This window comes from Hyperolius riggenbachi, chromosome 1, assembly GCF_040937935.1.
Source record: "Hyperolius riggenbachi isolate aHypRig1 chromosome 1, aHypRig1.pri, whole genome shotgun sequence".
Lineage (NCBI taxonomy): Eukaryota > Metazoa > Chordata > Amphibia > Anura > Hyperoliidae > Hyperolius > Hyperolius riggenbachi.
In genome coordinates, this window is record NC_090646.1 from 648880883 (window position 1) to 648903081 (window position 22199).

Sequence of the window (22199 nt, forward strand, 5' to 3'; positions counted from 1 at the left end):
TAGCCCTAATACATGTCAAATACATACGTATATTATATATATTATTTACGTCAAATTCTATCTTGCTTTTCAAGATTAAATTGGTACCCCTTTAGCTTTCTGGGTGCATAGTACACCATTACACTCAAGGTGCGCAATGGCTTGTAATGTACAGCAAGGTTATGTAATGTACAGCATAAATATATGATTCCCAAATGACAAATAAATTATAACTCACCACTGGAGATCTATGAGGCAGCATTAGATGGGAGGGATGAATTGAGCCAATCCAGGAGTTAGAAGCTGGAGAAGGGTAGTCAGCCAAGCCAGGGTCAAAAACCAGAGAATGGTCATCAGCCAATCCATGGGTCAGAAACCAGAGAATAATCGTCAGCCAATCCAAGGGTCAGAAACCGGAGAATGGTCGTCAGCCAATCCAGGGGTCAGAAACCAGAGAATGATCGTCAGCCAATCCAAGGGTCAAAAACCGGAGAATGGTTATCAGCCAATCCAGGGGTCATAAATCGGAGAATGGTCGTCAGCCAATCCAGGGGTCAGAAACCAGAGAATGATCGTCAGCCAATCCAAGGGTCAGAAACCGGAGAATGGTCGTCAGCCAATCCAGGGGTCATAAATCGGAGAATGGTCGTCAGCCAATCCAGGGGTCATAAATCGGAGAATGGTCGTCAGCCAATCCAGGGGTCGGAAACCAGATGACAAAATGTATATAGTGAACACAGTTTGAAAAAGATGCATCGCTAATAATTTTGAACTGTGTGGTACACTTCAAAACAGCCGTTAACACAGAGGCCTGGTTTTGATGGGCACTTAGGGCAGTGGTATCTGGAGTCCCTTCTGATGTGGTGTTTGGTACACACTTTACATCTTTTTTGAGGATATTTTTTTAATGGATTAGAGGGGAGTGACACAGGGAAATGCCTATCGCGAAGTCTTACCACATCTTCACAATCCAGAGAGTCTGTGGGGTGCGCAGTATTAGCAGGTTCACCAATCAGTGCTGAAACCACATCCTCCTGGAACTTGATGTATGTGTCCGCATTGCCCGATTCTTTGTAGATGACAAAAGCATTGTACAATGTCATCTGCAGGAGATGAATTCCGACTTTTTTGTACCACGCCTTGGTTTTTCGGTGGACTGCATATGGTGCAAGCACCTGATCAGAGAGGTCGACACCCCCCATGTACTTGCTGTACTCTGCAATGGCTACTGGCTTTTGTTGCGTTTCTCCCTGAGATACCGTTGTCACTGTAGCCTCCGTGTGAATTGTGGACAACATGAGTACGTCCCTCTTGTCCCTGTATTTTAGTGCCAAGAGTTCATTACTTCGGAGGCTGAAGGACTCTCCCTTTTGCAATTTTTTGTGTAGGACCTGCTGAGGCATTGCTTTCCTGTTCGGCCTCACAGTACCACATGCTGGAGTTTCAGATGCATACAGGAATTTAAAAAGCGGTACACTTGTGTAGAAATTATCTACGTACAAGTGGTACCCTTTGTGCAGAAGTGGATTAAGCAGGTCCACAACAATTTTTCCGGTGGTACCCAAGTATGATGGGCATCCAGCGGGCTCAAGCAGACTGTCTTTCCCTTCATATACATTAAAAGCATATGTATATCCAGTCCTGCTCTCGCAAACCTTATATAGCTTAACCCCATACCTGGCACGTTTGCTGGGGATGTACTGTTTAATGGCTAACCTGCCATGGAAGGGAACCAGGGACTCATCCACTGAAATGTTTTGCTCAGGCTTGTATACCTCACAAAACTTTTTGTTGAGGTGATTGAGAAGAGGCCTTATTTTAAATAAGCGGTCACGGTCTGGGTCATCAGAGGGGAGATCGTTATCATTATTGTTAAAATGCAGAAATCGCATGAGCATTTGATAACGGCCCCTGGTCATTGTTGCCCGGTAAATAGCCATCCAATGTATTGGTTTTTTGGACCAATACATTTGGACTTGTGGTTTCCATGTAATGCCCATGTTGAAAGTCAGGCCAAGGAAAGCTTTAAGCTCAGTGATGGATGTGGGCTTCCATTTTGATTTGTAATAAGAGGAAGGATGATCAGCCAAAAATTGTTGAGCATAGATGTTAGTCTGCTCAACGATATATTCCAGGAACTGGTCAGTAATCAGCAACTGAAAAAAATCAAGAGGTGCCATATTTGCGGTCTCAACTAATAATCCGCTGCTTGCGGTAAAAGGGGGGATATTGGGTTCTTCCATATTTGGAGTAGACCATACAAGATCACACATTTCAGGTGGTACCTGAGTGTCTCACCGAGGTACCTTTCGCCTTCTATTCTGCCGTGGCCTGGCGGCACTTTGACCGCCCTGACTGCTATGGCTGGTTGCTGCAACAGTGTCCACTGCTCTCCCTTCTCTGACACCTGATGGCCCTTCTTCACCCGAATCACTCTCGCTGATGGCCTTAGACTGCACCCTTCTGCGGACTTTCTGCGCTGGTCGCCTTTCGGACTCAGATATAGAGTCGCTATCGGAAATCGACTCTGAGTCATCTATTGGTAGCCACTCAGCGCCCTCAGATTCCTCCCCACTTGTGCTGCTGTTTTGCAGGAAGGCGCATGCCTCTTCTGCCGAGTAAAACCGTTTGGTCATTTTAGTATCGGGTTTGGGAAAGGTAGGTAGGTTTTTTTGTTTGTTGGTGTTTTTAGATAGGTAGGTAGGTAGGTAGGTAGGTAGGGCAATCTATACCCCAGAAACGTAAAGTAAACCCCAGAAAAGTTTTTAAAAAGGTAGGGTTTTTTTAGGTATAGGTAGGAAGGGCAAAATATATACGTATAACCTATATATATCTATTTATATATATATATATATATATATATATATATATATATATATATATATGTGTAGATAGATATATATATATATATATATATACATACATACACACACACACGTTAAACTGAAGTAAAGCCCAGAAAAGTTTTAAAAAGGTGGGAAGTGGGTAGAAGGGCTTAGCTTAGGGATAAGCTGGCAGGGTATGGGAGATACAGGGTTAATGGCCTAGGTATGGGGTATAATACTATATAATTTTAATCAAAAAACACTAAGCTCACGATCAGCAGATCAGCAGCTCCTGTCACATCAGAATCCCCTCAGAGACAGAATGACAGGTTTCTGAGGTGACAGAGCTACTGTAAATAAATGTTTGTAAACATTTTATTAAGATTTTAAGAATGATAGCTGCTATTGGTCATAGCAGCCATCATTCACAATTTCAAGCATTTTGATTGGCTTATGGGAACACTTTCCCACTCACCAATCACTGGGCAAAAAGAGACACTAGGGGGCGTGCTAGGATCAGGCTTTATTGATAGATCATAGCTTCAATGAATGAAGCAGTGATCTATCATATATTAACTTTTATTAACTATATTGATTGGTTGTAGGAATGTATATTCCTACATACCAATCATTCCTACAAGCGAAATCCGCGTGATCGCGCGCGTGCACGCAAAAAACCATCTATTGTTTACATTTTTAATGAATGATCACAGCTGCGAGGTGCAGCGGTGATCATTCATATATAGGACATTTGGATTGGTTAAAGGAACGTTTGTTCCTATACTCCAATCCATACTCTATCAGCGGGTAACGCCGGCTCGTGCACGCGCACGTGCGCGCGCCCGGGAAGCCCTGACAGCCGGCAGTCTCATAATCACGTCATCTGGCTTTCACAGGCATATGCCAGCGACGTGATTATACTGTATGTGGGACACGAACTGGTTAATGATATTTGCGCCGGAGGGAGGGGGTTTTAAGGTTAGCGTCAGAAAGGCGGGTTTTAACCACTTGCCGACCGCGCACTCATAACGCGCGTCGGCAAAGTGGCAGCTGCAGGACCAGCGACGCAGATCTGCGTCGCCGGCTGCAGGCTAATTAATCAGGAAGCAGCCACTCGCGCGAGCGGCTGTTTCCTGTCATTTCACGGCGGGGGGCTTCGTGAATAGCCTGCGGGCCGCCGATCGCGGCTCGCAGGCTAAATGTAAACACAATCGGAAATAATCCGCTTTGTTTACATTTTTACAACGCTGCTACAGTAGCAGCGTTGTAGTAGATCAGCGATCCCCGGCCAATCAGCGGCCGGGGATCGCTGTCACATGACAGGCAGGAGCCTGTTAGAGGCTGCACAGGACAGATCCGTTCCTGTGCAGTCTCCGATCTCTCGGGAAAGGGAGGGAGGAGAGGGAGAGGGGGAATCCTGCGGTGGAGGGGGCTTTGAGGTGCCCCCCCCCCCCGCCACCCACAGCATGCAGGAGCGATCAGACCCCCCCAGCACATCATCCCCCTAGTGGGGAAAAAAGAGGGGCGGTCTGGTCGCTCTGCCTGTCATTTGATCTGTGCTGAGGGCTGTAGAGCCCACCCAGCACAGATCTGAAAAAACAGCGCTGGTCCTTAAGGGGGGGTAAAGGCTAGGTCCTCAAGTGGTTAAGGTTAGCGTCAGAAAGGCGGGTTTTAAGGTTAGCGTCAGAAAAGCGGGTTTTAAGCATAGTATCAGTCAGTAATTTGGGCGTCGGCAAAAGACGGAGCCCAAATTACGATATAAACAGCCAGCAATAGCTGGAAGCCAAATTGCATCTCACCCCTGAGTCAATGGCGGCCTGGGGAGGGAATAGTAAACGCCGCCGGGTCTTTTGCATGGGCAGCTTGAGCCATTTTTTTCAGCTTTACCCTGCGCCCAAATTACATGAACAGGTACACAAGCTAGATTCTCAGCCCAGCCGGTACCATAATGCCGACTAAGCCAAAGGCTATTGTGTGAACAAGGCTTTAAGCTTTACATTGGTATGAGGCATGTAGCCCAGTACATGACTCAGGCCCGGATTTACATCACAGGAGCCTATAGGCACAGTTGTCCTGGCGCCCTAGACTCTGCCCTCCATGAACCTACACACTTCCGATGAACTGCCCCGGGTGCTGGCTGGCCCAGCTGTCACTTCTCCCCGACTTCCCTTTCCTGTCATAGGTAGCTATAGGTGCCCCTTAGCAAGAGGTACCCCCAAGTATTAAGTAACTAGAGGTGCCCCCGACTGAAGGGAGATCTCATCAGTAAAATGCTGAGATCCGTGTGAGTAACCTCTCATTTACACCTGGATCAGGATACTACATAGGGAAGGAAGGAGGGAGGCACCAGGGGGAGGAGTAAGCCGCCTTTCCATCATCAGGCGCCACTAGGCAGGTGCCTACAGTGCCTTATGGTAAATCCCACCCTGCTTACACTGTATGATTTGTTGCTATGGGCGAAGAAGGGGGGCCGATGAAGTAGCACGCAAGTGACATCACGTGGGAAGCGGGGTAAGTGGGGAGAAGCAGAGAAGTATTAAGATTAAATGGAGCCCTAGGCAAGAAAGCAACTTTGGCTGCCCTTTATGAGAAGGGAGATGGGAAAGAGAAGCTGGAATTCGGGCCATTAGATTCCCACTAAGCCCGAGGCACTTGCCTAGGTTGCCTTGTGGATGATCCTGATCTGGGGAGAAAAATGCTTTCGGCCAAAGCTCATCTGAGCTGATCTGTGGGAATAATCACTAGCTGAAGCATCAATGGCTGCTATATACACCCTCTATTGTCAGAAGAGGTGGTCATTGTAGACAGCCTCTGCCAAGTTTCATCTAGCGTGTGTACACAGCTTAACGCAAAACAGATTTACTCCAGTTCTTTTCAGGGTAAGGAGAGGAGACTCTCCCAAAATCCTTACAGAAGTTCTCTCCCATTGCCATACTGTCCAAAATCAAAAACAGCAGAATTTAAAAAATGCAAACCGGAGAACAGTGTTGCTCGGATACCCCTTTTCAAAATCCGGATTGGATCCGGATACCCAGATATCCGATCTGGGTCAGATATCCGATTTCAAACTTTTCTGATCCGAATCCGAATTGGATATCCGACCTCAGTATCCGGGCAAATTTGGAAATCTGGATAGAAAAAACGGAAGTGGCCTTTAAATTGCTTTAACCCTCCTGGGGGTCTATTAAAAAGCACCAGGGGGCAGTGCAGCAGTTTTTTTTATATATTTTTTTTTTTAAATCATGTAGCGAGCCTAGGGCTCGCTACATGATAGCCGCTGTGCAGCTGCATCCCCCCACCCGCTTTGATTGCCTCCAGCGATCTGCGATCAGGAAATCCCGTTCAAAGAACGGGATTTCCTGGAGGGCCTCCCCCATCGCCATGGCGATGGGCGGGATGACGTCACCGACGTCATCTGGAGTCCCGATGCACCCCTCAGTGCTGCCTGGCACTGATAGGCCAGGCTGCACAAGGGGTCTAGGGGGGGGGGGGGGGCGGCGCGGCGGATAGCGGCGAATCGGCACAGAGCGGCATTGATCGGTGTGTTCACGCAGCTAGCAAAGTGCTAGCTGCATGCAGCAAAAAAAAATAATTATGCACTAAGTTTGGGGTTACCGCCAGGAAGGTTAAAAACGTTTTTTAGGGTAAATGAGGCATGTAGCATAATTATTTTTTAAAGGGAAACACTAAGTGATGATGTGGGGACTTAAAATTCCCCCCCCCCCCCCCAAAAAAAAAATGGCTGTCAATTAACATCAGGACTAGGTTCAAGACAGCGGTTGTTGTGCAGCCCGCATTGGTCCCAATTCACTAAGCTTTATCAAACACTTTACTGACCGTTTGATAATTTACCTCATGGGTAAAATCTCATTTTTAATTCACTAGGATGTTATAGGTTGAACAAATGTTTTATCGATAAAACGTTCAACAAATCTATAACACCTTAGTGAATTCAAAATTAGATTTTACCAATGAGGTAAATTATCAAACGTTCGGTAAAGTGTTTGATAAAGCTTAGTGAATTGAGGCCATTGTGTCCAAAGTCCACTCGCACAACTGGGACATGGCAGTTTTCAGCCCAGACACCTCCAAAAAATTACGCAGCAATTGTGTTTTGGGTTAAACATAGGTGGTATCAGCCAGGGCCGCCATCAGAAATTTTGGGGCCCCTCACAAATCATCAGTCCGGGCCCCCCCCCCCACCCCCCCAAACTGAGAAATGTGCGTAGCCATTACATGTTGGCAGAGCTAGTTGGAGGCTTGCTGTCCACAAATTAATCACGAATAACCACGGTGGATACTCGTGATTCAAGTTAGCTCTAATTGCCACAGCTGAGCGGCTAGATGCGGCGGGGTTAATTACCCAGAACACCGCTCTCCGCCCAGCGTTTCAACGAGGTGCAAGTGTCCGAATGGACGCGTTGCAAGCCTCGATATCGAGCACTTCCTCCTTCAAGCCGGAAGGAGGAAGTGCTCCATCATTTTTTTAGAACCTCACAGTTTTATTTTCTGTTTAAAAAAGCTAAAAAAGTAGGTTTAATGCTATTGTCTCATATGGTAATGATTCAGCTTTTCCCATAGTCTCGCAGTTAGCAATCATGTGACCCCCAACAAGACAAATTCAGCAATCATGAGGCCCCCAACAAGACAAATTCAGCAATCATGAGGCCCCCAACAAGACAAATTCAGCAATCATGAGGCCCCCAACAAGACAAATTCAGCAATCATGAGGCACCCAACAAGACAAATTCAGCAATCGTGAGACCCCCAACAAGACAAATTCAGCAATCATGAGGCCCCCAACAAATCATAAGGGCCCCCAACAAGACAAATTCAGCAATCTTGAGGCTCCCAACAAATCATGAGGCCCCCAACAAGTAAAAATTCAATCATTAGGCCCCCAACAAGACAAATTCAGCAGTCATGAGGCGCATAAATAGACAGCATTTCACATAAATAGGCAGAATGCCCCCTTATTATGGTAGACACCTCTCACCTGGATTCTGACAGGGACCCCCAGGTTAGGTAGTGAGTGACATGGAGCCCTTTAGGCAGTGAGTGACAGGGAGCCCTTTTAGGTAGTGAGTGAGTGACAGGGAGCCCCTTTAGGGAGTGAGTGACAGCGAGCCCCTTTAGGGAGTGAGTAAGTGACAGGGAGCCCCTTTAGGGAGTGAGTGAGTGACAGGGAGCCCCTTTAGGGAGTGAGTGAGTGACAGGGAGCCCCTTTAGCTAGGGAGTGAGTGACAGGGAGCCCCTTTAGGCAGTGAGTGAGTGACAGGGAGCCCCTTTAGCTAGTGAGTGAGTGACAGGGAGCCCCTTTAGGGAGTGAGTGAGTGACAGGGAGCCCCTTTAGGGAGTGAGTGAGTGACAGGGAGACCCTTTAGGGAGTGAGTGAGTGACAGGGAGCCCCTTTAGCTAGTGAGTGAGTGACAGGGAGCCCCTTTAGGCAGTGAGTGAGTGCCAGGGAGCCCCTTTAGCTAGTGAGTGAGTGACAGGGAGGCCCTTTAGCTAGTGAGTGAGTGACAGGGAGGCCCTTTAGGGAGTGAGTGACAGGGAGGCCCTTTAAGTAGTGAGTGAGTGACAGGGAGCCCCTTTAGCTAGTGAGCAAGTGACAGGGAGGCCCTTTAGCTAGTGAGTGAATGACAGGGAGGCCCTTTAGGGAGTGAGTGACAGGGAGGCCCTTTAAGTAGTGAGTGAGTGACAGGGAGGCCCTTTAGCTAGTGAGTGAGTGACAGGGAGGCCCTTTAGGGAGTGAGTGACAGGGAGGCCCTTTAAGTAGTGAGTGAGTGACAGGGAGGCCCTTTAGCTAGTGAGTGAGTGACAGGGAGGCCCTTTAGGGAGTGAGTGACAGGGAGGCCCTTTAAGTAGTGAGTGAGTGACAGGGAGGCCCTTTAGCTAGTGAGTGAGTGACAGGGAGGCCCTTTAGGGAGTGAGTGACAGGGAGGCCCTTTAAGTAGTGAGTGAGTGACAGGGAGGCCCTTTAGCTAGTGAGTGAGTGACAGGAAGGCCCTTTAGGGAGTGAGTGACAGGGAGGCCCTTTAAGTAGTGAGTGAGTGACAGGGAGCCCCTTTAGCTAGTGAGCGAGTGACAGGGAGCCCCTTTAGCTAGTGAGCGAGTGACAGGGAGCCCCCCCAGCCGCCGCTGCTTTCCCTACCTTGCCAGCAGCCCAGCGTCAGACCTCAAGATCAGCGGCGACCCGACCAGTAAGAGCGGGCGCTGGACGCACCCGCTCTATATGCGGAAGTGACGTCGCTTCCGCATATCAGTGCGGGCGCTGGGTCCTACGCCCGCACTATTGTCGCCGCCTGATCGGGGTCTGACGCGACGGAGGCTAGAGGGATGGAGGGAGGGAGCAGCGGCCAGAGGGGGTTGAGCGGCGGCCGGGCGGCACCTGCCAGGTCCGCGGCGGGGATGGGGCCCCCCTACAGGCCCGGGGCCCGTGACGGGAGTCACGGATGTCCCCCCCTGATGGCGGGCCTGGTATCAGCACAGCAGCAGTGGCCTGTGGCACCCTGGCGGTGGGAGCAGCAAAAGCAGCAGGAGCAGGGCAATGCAGCAGCAACAGGTGTAACGTCTGCCAGGAGCATGCCGGACGTGGCACTTGGCAGTGGCACTTGGCATGTGGCACGTGGCACTTTGCATCTGGCACGTGGCACTTTGCACTTGGCATGTGGCACTTTGCACGTGGCACTTTGCACTTGGTACAGTGGCACTTTGCACTTGGTATTTTGCACATAGCACTTTGCACGTGGCACTTTGCACGTGGCACTTTGCACGTGCCAAGTGCCACGTGGCTTGTGCAAAGTGCCACATGCAAAGTGCCACGTGCAAAGTGCCACGTACCAAGGGCCACGTGCCAAGTGCCAAGGGCCAGGTGCCAAGGGCCACATGCCGAGTGACAGTCAGACAGCAGAGGAGAAGACACTAACTGTCACACTGGCACTGCTCAGCAGCACAGCAGTTCTGTAGTAAGCTAACGCAGTAGTACTACTACTCTAACAACTACTAGCTCTGACTGCAGTACTACAGTACTAACTACACAATAACACAGTAATCCTATTCCCTAATCCCTAACCCAACCTATACTGTAGCTATCAAAGGCTAATAGCTGGCCAGCAGGCCAGGACACACACAGACACATAGCAGCTGCAGCAGCCCTGCAGCACACACTCTGACTGTCACACAATGTTGGGTTCCTTTCTGTGATTGGGTGCCAGGGCTTAGGTTGGGAGCCCTCTGATTGGCTCAATGAGGTCAGGTGGGGCTGGCCAGGGTTCCTCTCTGTGATCGGTTGCTAGGGCTTCTGCTGGGAACCTTCTGATTGGCTCAATGAAGTCATCTCCTTAGTTACAGTATTCGGATCCGGATATCCGGGTATGCAACCAAATATCCGCAGATAGCTATCCGGATTTCCACAGAAATCCAGAATCCGAATCGGATAGCTGAAAAAAGGTCGGATATCCGGGTTACCCGGATATCCAGAATCTGGATGAGCAGCCCTGCCGGAGAATATAATGTTATTAATGTGCATGGCAGGGAGAGGTTCAAATATCTCACAAGTCCACTAGTGATGACCGTAACGTGCTAATTTCGCTTAAGCAAAGTTTTCTTTAAAAATTTTCAGTTACGATTAGGCGTAATAATCGTTTCAAACTTGAATTGTTTTTGCGTAATCCTTTCATAAATTGTGCATGTTATGAGAGGTCGGTAATTGGCGTACATGCAAAAAGGGCATCGGGAAAAAAGGGCGCAGAGTGTAAACGATAAGTGGCAATAACGTTTATAAAAATAATGTGTTGTATTTCGTTTCCAATAAGGTTTTACAAATTAAAAAAACATTACATAATGTGTATGAGTTCGCAAATTGTAAAAACGATAATCTTCCCTATTTTGGAAGTTAAACTTATAATAACGTTTGTTAAAAAACGATAATATATGTATAATAATTATAATTGTATAATATTGTGTATAACCTTCATTTATCGTTTCTTCATGTAATAAAATCAGAAAATATTGTTTGTAACAATAAAAAATAACTGTAGTAAAACAATTTTACTAACATTTTAAATCTAACCCTACTCTCACACGGAACCCTCCCTCTACCTATCCCTAACCCCTAGACCCCCTGGTGGTGCCTAACCCTAACCCCCCCTGGTGGTGCCTAACCCTAACCACCCCCTTGGGGGTGCCTAACCGTAACCAACCAACCCCCTGGTGGTGCCTAACCCTAAGACCCCCCCTGGTGGTGCCTAACCCTAACCACTCCCTGGTGGTGCCTAACCCTAACCACCCCCCTGGTGGTGCCTAACCCTAAATCTCCCCTGGTGGTGCCTAACCCTAACCATCCCCCTGGTGGTGCCTAACCGTAACCAACCCCCTGGTGGTGCCTAACCCTAAGACCCCCCTGGTGGTGCCTAACCCTAACCACTCCCTGGTGGTGCCTAACCCTAACCCCCCCTGGTGGTGCCCAACCCTATCCGCCTAACCAAAGTGAGCGGCGAGTGACGTCGGGTGCGGCGTAGTTACAATGTAACAAAGTTGTTACATTGTAATAACTTTGTTACATTGTAACTGATAGAACATTTCCGAGGATATTGCGTGGGATCATTTATTTAAAGGGACAGGTAAGTATTATTGGTTAATTAAGAATATTAAAGGACTTTTTTCGTGGTTATGTTTTTTGTTCAATTAAAATACTTTTTCTATGTGTTTGTGTGTTTATTTACTTTTAACTCTTAAAGGAAATGGGTAAGGGGTACAAGTACCTCTATACTCATTTCTCCTGGGAGGGGGGGGGGGTGGGCATCTGGGGGACCCCTTTTTAAAGGGGACTCCCAGATTCCACCATGATCCTAACCAGTGTAATGGTTAAAGGCTCTGCCTCTGACACAGATGACCAGGGATCGAATCTTGGCTCTGCTTGTTCAGTAAGCCAGCACCTATTCAGTAGGAGACCTCGGGCAAGTCTCCCTAACACTGTTTCTGCCTATAGAGCGCGTCCTAGTGGCTGCAGCTCTGGTGCCTTGAGTCCGCCAGGAGAAAAGCGTGATATAAATGTTCTGTGTCCATACCAAATTGCCTCAAAACTTTCTAGCTCTTTTTGAGTTGTTAGGTGCTAACAAGTCATTTTGTAGGTAAGTTAAAAAATATATCTCCTGGGATATTTTTTTTTAAGTTATTCAAATAGGGTCCTGTCCTGTGTGTGCAACGATGTAAACAGGAATAGAGATACAAATGTGTATATGGTGTTACAGAGACCCCGTAACTTTCTGAACCTTTAAAGAAATTCTCTTTAGCATGCCAATTACCTTCCTCTCATTACCTTGTTAGGTTTGATAATATTAATGGCTCGGGGGTTTCAGTGCAGGCAATTTCATATTATTATTTTATAGTTGGTGGTTTTCAAATCGTCCAGAGGCTCATTACACATTAATGTTTAACTAATATGTTGTTTTAATCAGTTTAGCCTTAATAGTGGCTGATGTGACTTTTTAATTAAGTTACTCTTTGCGTATCAATTAGGAATTAATTATTACATCCATTATTATAAAACGCACTCTCTCCTTTCCTTTCTTTTTGGGAAAAAAAATGTATGGAAAATAATTACCCACAAAATAATGAATGTAGAAAGAACTTTTACTTCAGTTTAAATGCTGTAGACATACCTTATATTAGTGATACACAAATCTTCTTTTAATTTAATTTCATTCCTTAAAAAAAAATCTCTTAAGTAACTATTATCTTTAAAGGACATCCGAAGTGAAAATAATCTGATGAGAAAAACAATTGTATCTATCCTCCTCCTCCTAAAAATGACTTTTTCTAGATATCCCATAGTTTTATTTTACACTTAAATCTAGTTTTTTAAGTTTTTACTGTTTCATTGTCTCTGCACAATGACATCTTCATTGAAGTATGCCAGAGCTGAAAACTATGAATTATTTACCCTTTTTATCTATTTTCTGCTTTCAGAAGCCATTTATGGACAGGAAAGTGTTTTATGGCTGTAATTACTTATCAGTAAGGGTTATGCTATAGTCTCAATTGCATACATGAGGAAATGAATTATTATTATTAGGGGACCTTACCCTTGTCTTATTGAGAGAGACATCAGTTCAGTAGCAGGGATGGCTCGTGCAGCCTTCTCTCGGGGTCCCCGCCCTAACCTACGTTTAAAATCACCCAGCAATATGGGAACATGCTTGCAGCATTGCCTTGGGAGCAGCCGGCCATATAAAGGGGAAGGGGTGTGGCATGGGCGGCGCCCCAGGTTCGATAGAAGGCTGCACGAGCCGTCCCTGCTACTGAACTGATGTCACTCTCAATAAGACAAGGGTAAGGTCCCCTAATAAGTTAATAATGTGTAACGCATGGATTTGCTTCCATTATTTGTATTGTGAGATGCATTAGTTCTAATGCACCTGTTCTACTGTTATGAGCACAGTTGTGCCTTTAAGAGGCTAGTTAGCCCTATGCAGTGTCAGGTGCATCTTGGTTAGATGCGCTACCATTTTCATTTCTTCATGTATGCAGTTATGCTATAGTCTGACCCAGTCCGACCCAGTCCCAACTCGGATAGAAACTGTCACTTCACTTGCATACCTGATGTTTAACTATTCCAGGCAGAGAAAGGAAAAAAGGAACACTGCCTAGTTATTTGTGTGCTTGGCACTGCACATACACATGTCTCATCATGTCACATGTCACCTCAGTTTTCCTTTAACCCTTTCAGGACTGAGAGTAGTTTATATTGTGTTAATGAGAACAACATGGTCTAATATGGAGATACATTTTCCATTAGTGAAAAAGTCAGTTTGGATTTTTTTTGGGACAGATAGAATCGAAATCCTGGTATAATAGGCACCACCATAGGCACCTATGTTAATAGCCACAATTAGCCGCAATTAGCAGTAATTTGGGCCCGCAGAAGCAATAAAATAATGAGTGTTGGTGCTGCCCGCTATGCAAACTGCAGCTACAAATAGCCCCAGATGCCTGCCCCCCTCCCAGGAGAAATGAGTAAAGGGGTACAAAGTACCCCTTACCCATTTCCACAAAAGGTTAAAGGGACTCCGAGCAGTGAATAAAAACAAAATCTGAACTTACCTGGGGCTTTCTCCAGGCCACCGTAGGTCAGGAGGTCCCCCGGCGTCCTTCTGGCTCCTCTCCCGGTCCCTCTGCAGAAATGGCACCCGGCGACACCAGAACTGAGTGTTGGGCTCCCTCTTCCTGAAAGATGACGTCAATCGTCATCACGCCGGCCGCCTCGCGTCATCACGGCGGCCGGTGTGGCAGTGCTGCGCATGCTCGATTAAACCGCGGACTACAGCGAAAAACTGTAAAATTTAAAATATGTGCAAACATATACAAAAAAGAAGTACATTTTTTCCAGAGTAAAATGAGCCATAAATTACTTTTCTCCTATGTTGCTGTCACTTACAGTAGGCAGCAGAAATCTGCCAGAAGTGACAGGTTTTAGACTAGTCCATCTCTTCATAGGGGATTTTCAGTAAGGCTTTTATTCTTTATAAATATATTCCCGAAAAAGGATTTAAACAATGATGCTCGCCCGCTTCCCTGCTCCCTACACAGTTTGGACAGCGCAACTGCCATTCACTAAGTGCTTTTGAAAATAAATATATCCCTGAGAATCTCCTATAAAGAGATGGAGTAGTCCAAAACCTGTCGGTTCTGTCAGATTTCTACTACCTACTGTAAGTGACAGCAACATAGGAGAAAAGCAATTTATGGCTCATTTTACTCCAGAAAAAATGTACTTCTTATTTGTATGTGTTTGCACATAGTTAAAATTTTACAGTTTTTCTCTGTAGTGCAAATCTGCGTTTTTTTGTCTTTGTCATGTTGGAGGACTCTTCCAAAAGCCATCTCAAGTGTTCTAGCTGAGGGAAGGAGGTTCTCATCCAAGATGTTATGGTACATGGTCCTGTCCATTGGTGCTTTAAAACTGTGAAGGGGTCCTGTACTCATAGCAGGAAAACAGCCCGAAACAAAATGTTTCCATCTCTGTGCTTGCCTTTGGGTAGTATTTCTCTTCCTCCGATCTCAGCGGTTTGAGTTTAAGCCAATAAGCTTTGTTAGATTTCAATCTATTGCAGCCAGGGCCGTTTCTGGCCATTCTGGAGCTCAAGGTGAGGCACGGCAGCTGTTGCCTATCCCCTATCCACTTAAAGAGGATCCGAGGTGAAAAACTAACTATAACAAGTAACTGTCTATATATCTTATCTAAAGTTTAGATAGTTTACACAGCAAATCTAGCTGCAAACAGCTTCAACATTATATGATTATTTCTTCCTGTGATACAATCACATTACACACAGGCAAGCTGCTGTGCATCTCCAGCCCTCAGTCTGTGAAAACTTCACTCCCCTCTCCTCCTCCCTCCTCTGCCTCTGAAATCTCTGGCTAGTTATCTCCACCTCCTGCCCAGACTGAGCTCCCATAAGCCCTTGCTACATGGGTCTCAGAGTGCCTAGGCGCTGGAGGAGCTGTGGGCGAAGCTTGTTTAGTTTATAGGGAAATAGGGTATTTTAAAAAAAAACGTATTTGGTTTGAGGAATGCTCTATAAACTATATGTAAAGAACACAATTATGCTATGAGTACAAGTTTATCTCTGATCCACTTTAAGTTAGGCATAGGAAGTCTGTAGCCTTCTAGAAATCCCAAAGAGTTGCTACAATCAATACAGACCAAATCAAAACAACAAATAGCTTAAAGGGATACTGTAGGGGGGTCAGGGGAAAATGAGCTGAACTTACCCGGGGCTTCTAACGGTCCCCCTCAGACATCCTGTGCCCGCGCAGCCACTCACCGATGCTCTGGCCCCGCCTCCGGTTCACTTCTGGAATTTCAGACTTTAAAGTCTGAAAACCACTGCGCCTGCGTTGCCGTGTCCTCGCTACCGCTGATGTCACCAGGAGCATACTGCACAGGCCCAGTATGGTCTGTGCCTGTGGTGACATCAGCGGGAATAAGGACACGGCAACGCAGGCGCAGTGGTTTTCAGACTTTAAAGTCTGAAATTCCAGAAATGAACCGGAGGCGGGGCCAGAGCATCGGTGACTGGCTTCGCGGCCACAGGACTTCTGCAGGGGACCATTAGAAGCCCTGGGTAAGTTCAACTCATTTTCCCCCGACCCCCCTACAGTATCCCTTTAATTAGCTCATGAAAATGTACCTGCTATTCATTGTTATGCCCTTCGGGCAGCCTTTGATGTGTTAATCGATAGTGCCCATTTAGATGTTAAAATTACCATTCATCCCTATCTTAATGAAACTAGCAGTTGTGCATAAAAAATTCATAAAGCCCAGTCTGCTAAAAATAGTGCCTTGGTGCCCCCTCAAGCAGCTGTCACCCCAGGTAGGTGCCTGGATTCTCTGTGCCTAAAAATGGCCCTGATCACAGCGTCCTGAGTGACCAGTGGTGTTCTTAGCAGGGATGGTCGTAGTCAGCCAACTTCGCTACGCTGGAACTACGCGTATTTTTACGCAAATACGCTTCGCAATCTACGGCTCCGCAATCAGCCACTTTGCTACATTAGCAAACCGTAGACTACGCATTGAAATACGCAAGCTTCACGTAATGCGTAGCGTAGTTGATGCGACCGCTTATGCCCTTATGCAGAAAAATGTCCGCAATAATCTGCAAACTATGCGCATGCACAAACTAATATAAGCATACATTCCACCATCCAATGCGGAATTGTGTGCGTACAAAGGGCAATAAAATTTCTGCGCATGCGCAATGACCCATATAAATGCAGTTACCGCACGCGTAGTTGACTTCGCAATACATACGTCAACTACGTGTAGCGGGCGAAGCTTCGCATAGCGGGACTACGACTACGCGGAAATGCGTCCGTGTAGTTCTTAAACTTCGCCTATGAACTACGATGCGTAGTTGCGTACTACGATGCGTATATTCGCGCTGGCGTAGTTTACGAGCAACCATAGTTCTTAGTGATTGCGGACCCAATTGCCTTCAGATCATTAACACGCTCCTCCCATGTAGTTATGGACTTATTCCTCACCTTTATCACGATCATCCTCATTCCATGAGACAAGATCTTGCATGGAGCTCCAGACCGAGGGTGTCTGAGGGTCTTTCATTCTTCTCCTATTTCAGAATAATCACAGTTAACACCATATTATTATTTAGTCTTTATATATAAAAATAATGTAATAAAAAAGTGCTTAATTTTTACAATAATTATGTATAAATGATTTAGTCAGTGTTTCCCCATTGTAAAATATTTTAAATCCCTGATTTATATTCTGACATTTATTACATGGTGACATTTTTACTGCTGGTAAGTGATGTAGCTGCTGCATGCTTTTTTGGCAGTTGGAAACAGCTGTAAACAGCTATTTCCCACAATGCAAGAGGGTTTACAGACAGGAAACTGCCAAGAGTACGTACTCAGAATTTCTTTGTGGGAGGGGTTTCACCACAATATCAGCTATACAGCGCCCCCTGATGGTCTGTTTGTGAAAAGGAATAGATTTCTCATGTAAAAGGGGGTATCAGCTACTGGTTGGGATAAAGTTCAATTTTTGGTCGGAGTTTCTCTTTAACTGTCTCTCAGAGGGGCTCACAATCTAATCCGTACCATAGTCATATGTTTATGTATGTATTGTGTAGTGTGTGCATGTATAGTAATCTAAGGCCAATTCAGGGGGAAGCTAATTAACTTATCTGTATGTTTTTGGGATGTGGGAGGAAACTGGAGTGCCCGGAGGAAACCCACATAGACATATGGAAAACATACAAACTCTGTGCAGATAGTGCCCTTCTCGCTAATTGTCTTGCAGCCTATTCCATCCTTGTGCAGGCCTACAGTCTTGTCCTGGACGTCTGTGGCAGCTCAAGGTGACGGAGAGACGTTGTAATAGAATAAGCTTATTCTGAGGACAAATGTGCTTTATACACATAACAAGTTGAGATCAGGAGTATACGTCATTGATTGATTGATAATAATCTGTGTATCGCATGGATACATATCTCCAGGAGTCAGAATACTGGCTAGGTTGTAGGGGATCAAATATCTATTTTGCTTAGTGTCAGGCAACTTGATTAACAATGTTTTGGGGCAGCACATGTACACATGGTGGTGTAGTGGTTAGCGCTCTCGCCTTGCAGCAATGGGTGCCTGGTTTGAGTCCCAGCCAGAGGACTATCTGCACAGAGTTTGTATGTTCTCCCTGTGTCTATGTGGGTTTCCTCCAGGCACTCCGTGTCAGGCTTGTCTGGTCAATGAGTATAGGTCAGGCTGTATGCCTATATGACTGACCTATAGCCCAGCCCATAACACCTGCACAAACTCCTACCTAACATGGAACTACAATAACCCTACAGGTAGATGTAGCATACAGACTGACAGATAGTATCCACCAAACAGAACCTAAGGTACAATGCAAGGCACAGTATACACAGGTATTATAGTCACCTTAGGCCTGGAAGATAAAGCATTTCAGATGATAGTCAGGTGGTTGTCAACAGGTAGAATGGGATGCAGTTCAGGCAAGTCCAGGTACACAGCAAAGTCAGCAACGGGTAATCCAATAAGCTTGGTCAGGATACAAAGCAGAGTCGGCACCAGGGAATCAAGCTAGAGGTAAACGTGGTCAAAGGTACAAAGAAGCAGAGTCGGCAACAGTAATCAAACGTTTTGTGAGTGCATACCCAGCAACAAGCCAAAGCTAAATGCTATCACAGGCGATGTCTGGGATAGAGTTGGGCCGAACGGTTCGCCTGCGAACGGTTCCATGCAAACTTCAGTGGTTCGCGTTCGCGTCCCGCAGGCGAACCTTTGCGGAAGTTCGGTTCGCCCCATAATGCACATGGAGGGTCAACTTTGACCCTCTACATCACAGTCAGCAGGCCCAGTGTAGCCAATTAGGCTACACTAGCCCCTGGAGCCCCACCCCCCCTTATATAAGGCAGGCAGCGGCGGCCATTACGGCCACTCATGTGCCTGCATTAGTCAGAGTAGGGCGAGCTGCTGCAGACTGTCTCTCAGGGAAAGATTAGTTAGGCTTAGCTTGTTCCTGTCTGGCTGCATACCTGTTCTGTGAACCCACCACTGCATACCTGTGCTGTGAACCCACCACTGCATACCTGTGCTGTGAACCCACCACTGCATACCTGTTCTGTTCAGTGGACCCGCCACTGTATACCTGTTCATTGAACCCACCACTGCATACCTGTGCTGTGAACCCACCACTGCATACCTGTGCTGTGAACCCACCACTGCATACCTGTGCTGTGAACCCACCACTGCATACCTGTTCTGTTCAGTGAACCCGCCACTGCATACCTGTTCTGTTTAGTGAACCGCCACTGTATACCTGTTCTGTTTAGTGAACCCGCCACTGCATACCTGTTCTGTTCAGTGGACCCACCGCATCAGTGCGCATACCTGTTCTGTTTAGTGAACCCGCCACTGCATACCTGTTCTGTTCAGTGAACCCACCGCATCAGTGCGCATACCTGTGCAGTTAAGTGAACCCGCCACTGCATACCTGTTCTGTTCAGTGGACCCGCCACTGCATACCTGTTCTGTTTAGTGAACCGCCACTGTATACCTGTTCTGTTTAGTGAACCCGCCACTGCATACCTGTTCTGTTCAGTGAACCCACCGCATCAGTGCGCATACCTGTGCAGTTAAGTGAACCCGCCACTGCATACCTGTTCTGTTCAGTGGACCCGCCACTGCATACCTGTTCTGTTTAGTGAACCGCCACTGTATACCTGTTCTGTTTAGTGAACCCGCCACTGCATACCTGTTCTGTTCAGTGGACCCACCGCATCAGTGCGCATACCTGTTCTGTTTAGTGAACCCGCCACTGCATACCTGTTCTGTTCAGTGAACCCACCGCATCAGTGCGCATACCTGTGCAGTTAAGTGAACCCGCCACTGCATACCTGTTCTGTTCAGTGGACCCGCCACTGCATACCTGTTCTGTTTAGTGAACCGCCACTGTATACCTGTTCTGTTTAGTGAACCCGCCACTGCATACCTGTTCTGTTCAGTGGACCCACCGCATCAGTGCGCATACCTGTTCTGTTTAGTGAACCCGCCACTGTATACCTGTTCTGTTTAGTGAACCCGCCACTGCATACCTGTTCTGTTCAGTGAACCCACCGCATCAGTGCGCAAACCTGTGCAGTTAAGTGAACCCGCCACTGCATACCTGTTCTGTTCAGTGAACCCACCGCATCAGTGCGCATACCTGTGCAGTTAAGTGAACCCGCCACTGCATACCTGTTCTGTTCAGTGAACCCACCGCATCAGTGCGCATACCTGTGCAGTTAAGTGAACCCGCCACTGCATACCTGTTCTGTTCAGTGGACCCGCCACTGCATACCTGTTCTGTTTAGTGAACCGCCACTGTATACCTGTTCTGTTTAGTGAACCCGCCACTGCATACCTGTTCTGTTCAGTAAACCCACCGCATCAGTGCGCATACCTGTGCAGTTAAGTGAACCCGCCACTGCATACCTGTTCTGTTCAGTGGACCCGCCACTGCATACCTGTTCTGTTTAGTGAACCGCCACTGTATACCTGTTCTGTTTAGTGAACCCGCCACTGCATACCTGTTCTGTTTAGTGAACCCACCGCATCAGTGCGCATACCTGTGCAGTTGTTCTGTTTAGTGAACCCGCCACTGCATACCTGTTCTGTTCAGTGAACCCACCGCATCAGTGCGCATACCTGTTCTGTTTAGTGAACCCGCCACTGCATACCTGTTCTGTTCAGTGAACCCACCGCATCAGTGCGCATACCTGTGCAGTTAAGTGAACCCGCCACTGCATACCTGTTCTGTTCAGTGAACCCACCGCATCAGTGCGCATACCTGTGCAGTTAAGTGAACCCGCCACTGCATACCTGTTCTGTTCAGTGGACCCGCCACTGCATACCTGTTCTGTTTAGTGAACCGCCACTGTATACCTGTTCTGTTTAGTGAACCCGCCACTGCATACCTGTTCTGTTCAGTGAACCCACCGCATCAGTGCGCATACCTGTGCAGTTAAGTGAACCCGCCACTGCATACCTGTTCTGTTCAGTGGACCCGCCACTGCATACCTGTTCTGTTTAGTGAACCGCCACTGTATACCTGTTCTGTTTAGTGAACCCGCCACTGCATACCTGTTCTGTTCAGTGAACCCACCGCATCAGTGCGCATACCTGTGCAGTTAAGTGAACCCACCTACCTACGTGAGTGCACGCAGTGTGATTAGAGATGAGCGTAATGACCTAATTACGATTTCGCGAAATTTCGCGTAATTAGTGTAATTACGATTATGGCCGTAAGTACATAATCGTAATGAAGAAGGATTTCGCGAAATTTCGCGTAAGCGTAATTTTCGCGTAATTTTCGCATTACAGTGGGTTCATGCCGTAATTTCGCATTAAACGCTACCGTAATTTCGCGTTAAACCGTAACGCTCCGTATAATATAAAAAAGCCGCCGACTTTAAGGGTTAATAGCAAAGTCCCCTTAAATGCTAAGAGCCTCAAATTTGGAGAATATATTAAGGAGATCAGGAGGAATAAGAGGAAAAAATTTTTTTCAAAAAGACCTTATAGTTTTTGAGAAAATCGATGTTAAAGTTTCAAAGTAAAAATGTATACATTTAAAAACCCGCCGACTTTAACGGTTAATAGCAAAGCCTGCTTAAAGTTTAGGAACACCAAATTCCTAGGGTATATTAAGGGGATCAGTGGGAATAAGAGGAAAAAAATTTTTTCAAAAAGACCTTATAGTTTTTGAGAAAATCGATTTTTACGTTTCAAGGGCGAAAATGTCTTTTAAATTCGGAAAATGTCAGTTTTTTTTGCACAGGTAACAATAGTGTATTATTTTCATAGATTCCCCCAAGTGGGAAGAGTTTTACTTACTTCGTTCTGAGTGTGGGAAATATAAAAAAAAAACGACGTGGGGTCCCCCCTCCCAGACCTCTTTAACCCCTTGTCCCCCATGCAGGCTGGGATAGCCAGAATGCGGAGCACCGGCCGCGTGGGGCTCCGCACCCTGACTATACCAGCCCGCATGGTCCATGGATTGGGGGGTCTCGGAAGGGGAGGGGCAGCCAAGCTTTCCCCTCCCCCTCCGAGCCCTTGTCCAATCCAAGGACAAGGGGCTCTTCTCCACCTCCGATGGGCGGTGGAGGTGGAGGCCGCGATTTCCTGGGGGGGAGGTTCATGGTGGAATCTGGGAGTCCCCTTTAAAAAGGGGTCCCCCAGATGCCCACCCCCCCTCCCAGGAGAAATGAGTATAGAGGTACTTGTACCCCTTACCCATTTCCTTTAAGAGTTAAAAGTAAATAAACACACAGACACTTAGAAAAAGTATTTTAATTGAACAAAAAACAT

At 46.8% G+C, this 22199-nt stretch overlaps 1 protein-coding gene and 1 long non-coding RNA gene across 2 annotated transcripts in view; one reads left to right on the forward strand and one right to left on the reverse strand.

The window, feature by feature from the left end:
* ST8SIA5 (ST8 alpha-N-acetyl-neuraminide alpha-2,8-sialyltransferase 5) overlaps window positions 1-22199 on the forward strand; it is a 989793-nt gene that overhangs the window by 95470 nt on the left and 872124 nt on the right. The window lies entirely within an intron of this gene.
* LOC137531562 (uncharacterized) overlaps window positions 1-22199 on the reverse strand; it is a 57087-nt gene that overhangs the window by 26653 nt on the left and 8235 nt on the right. Inside the window, exon 2 of the long non-coding RNA XR_011023674.1 lies at window positions 16854-16939. This is a non-coding gene — a long non-coding RNA (uncharacterized lncRNA). The remainder of the gene's footprint in view (window positions 1-16853; window positions 16940-22199) is intronic.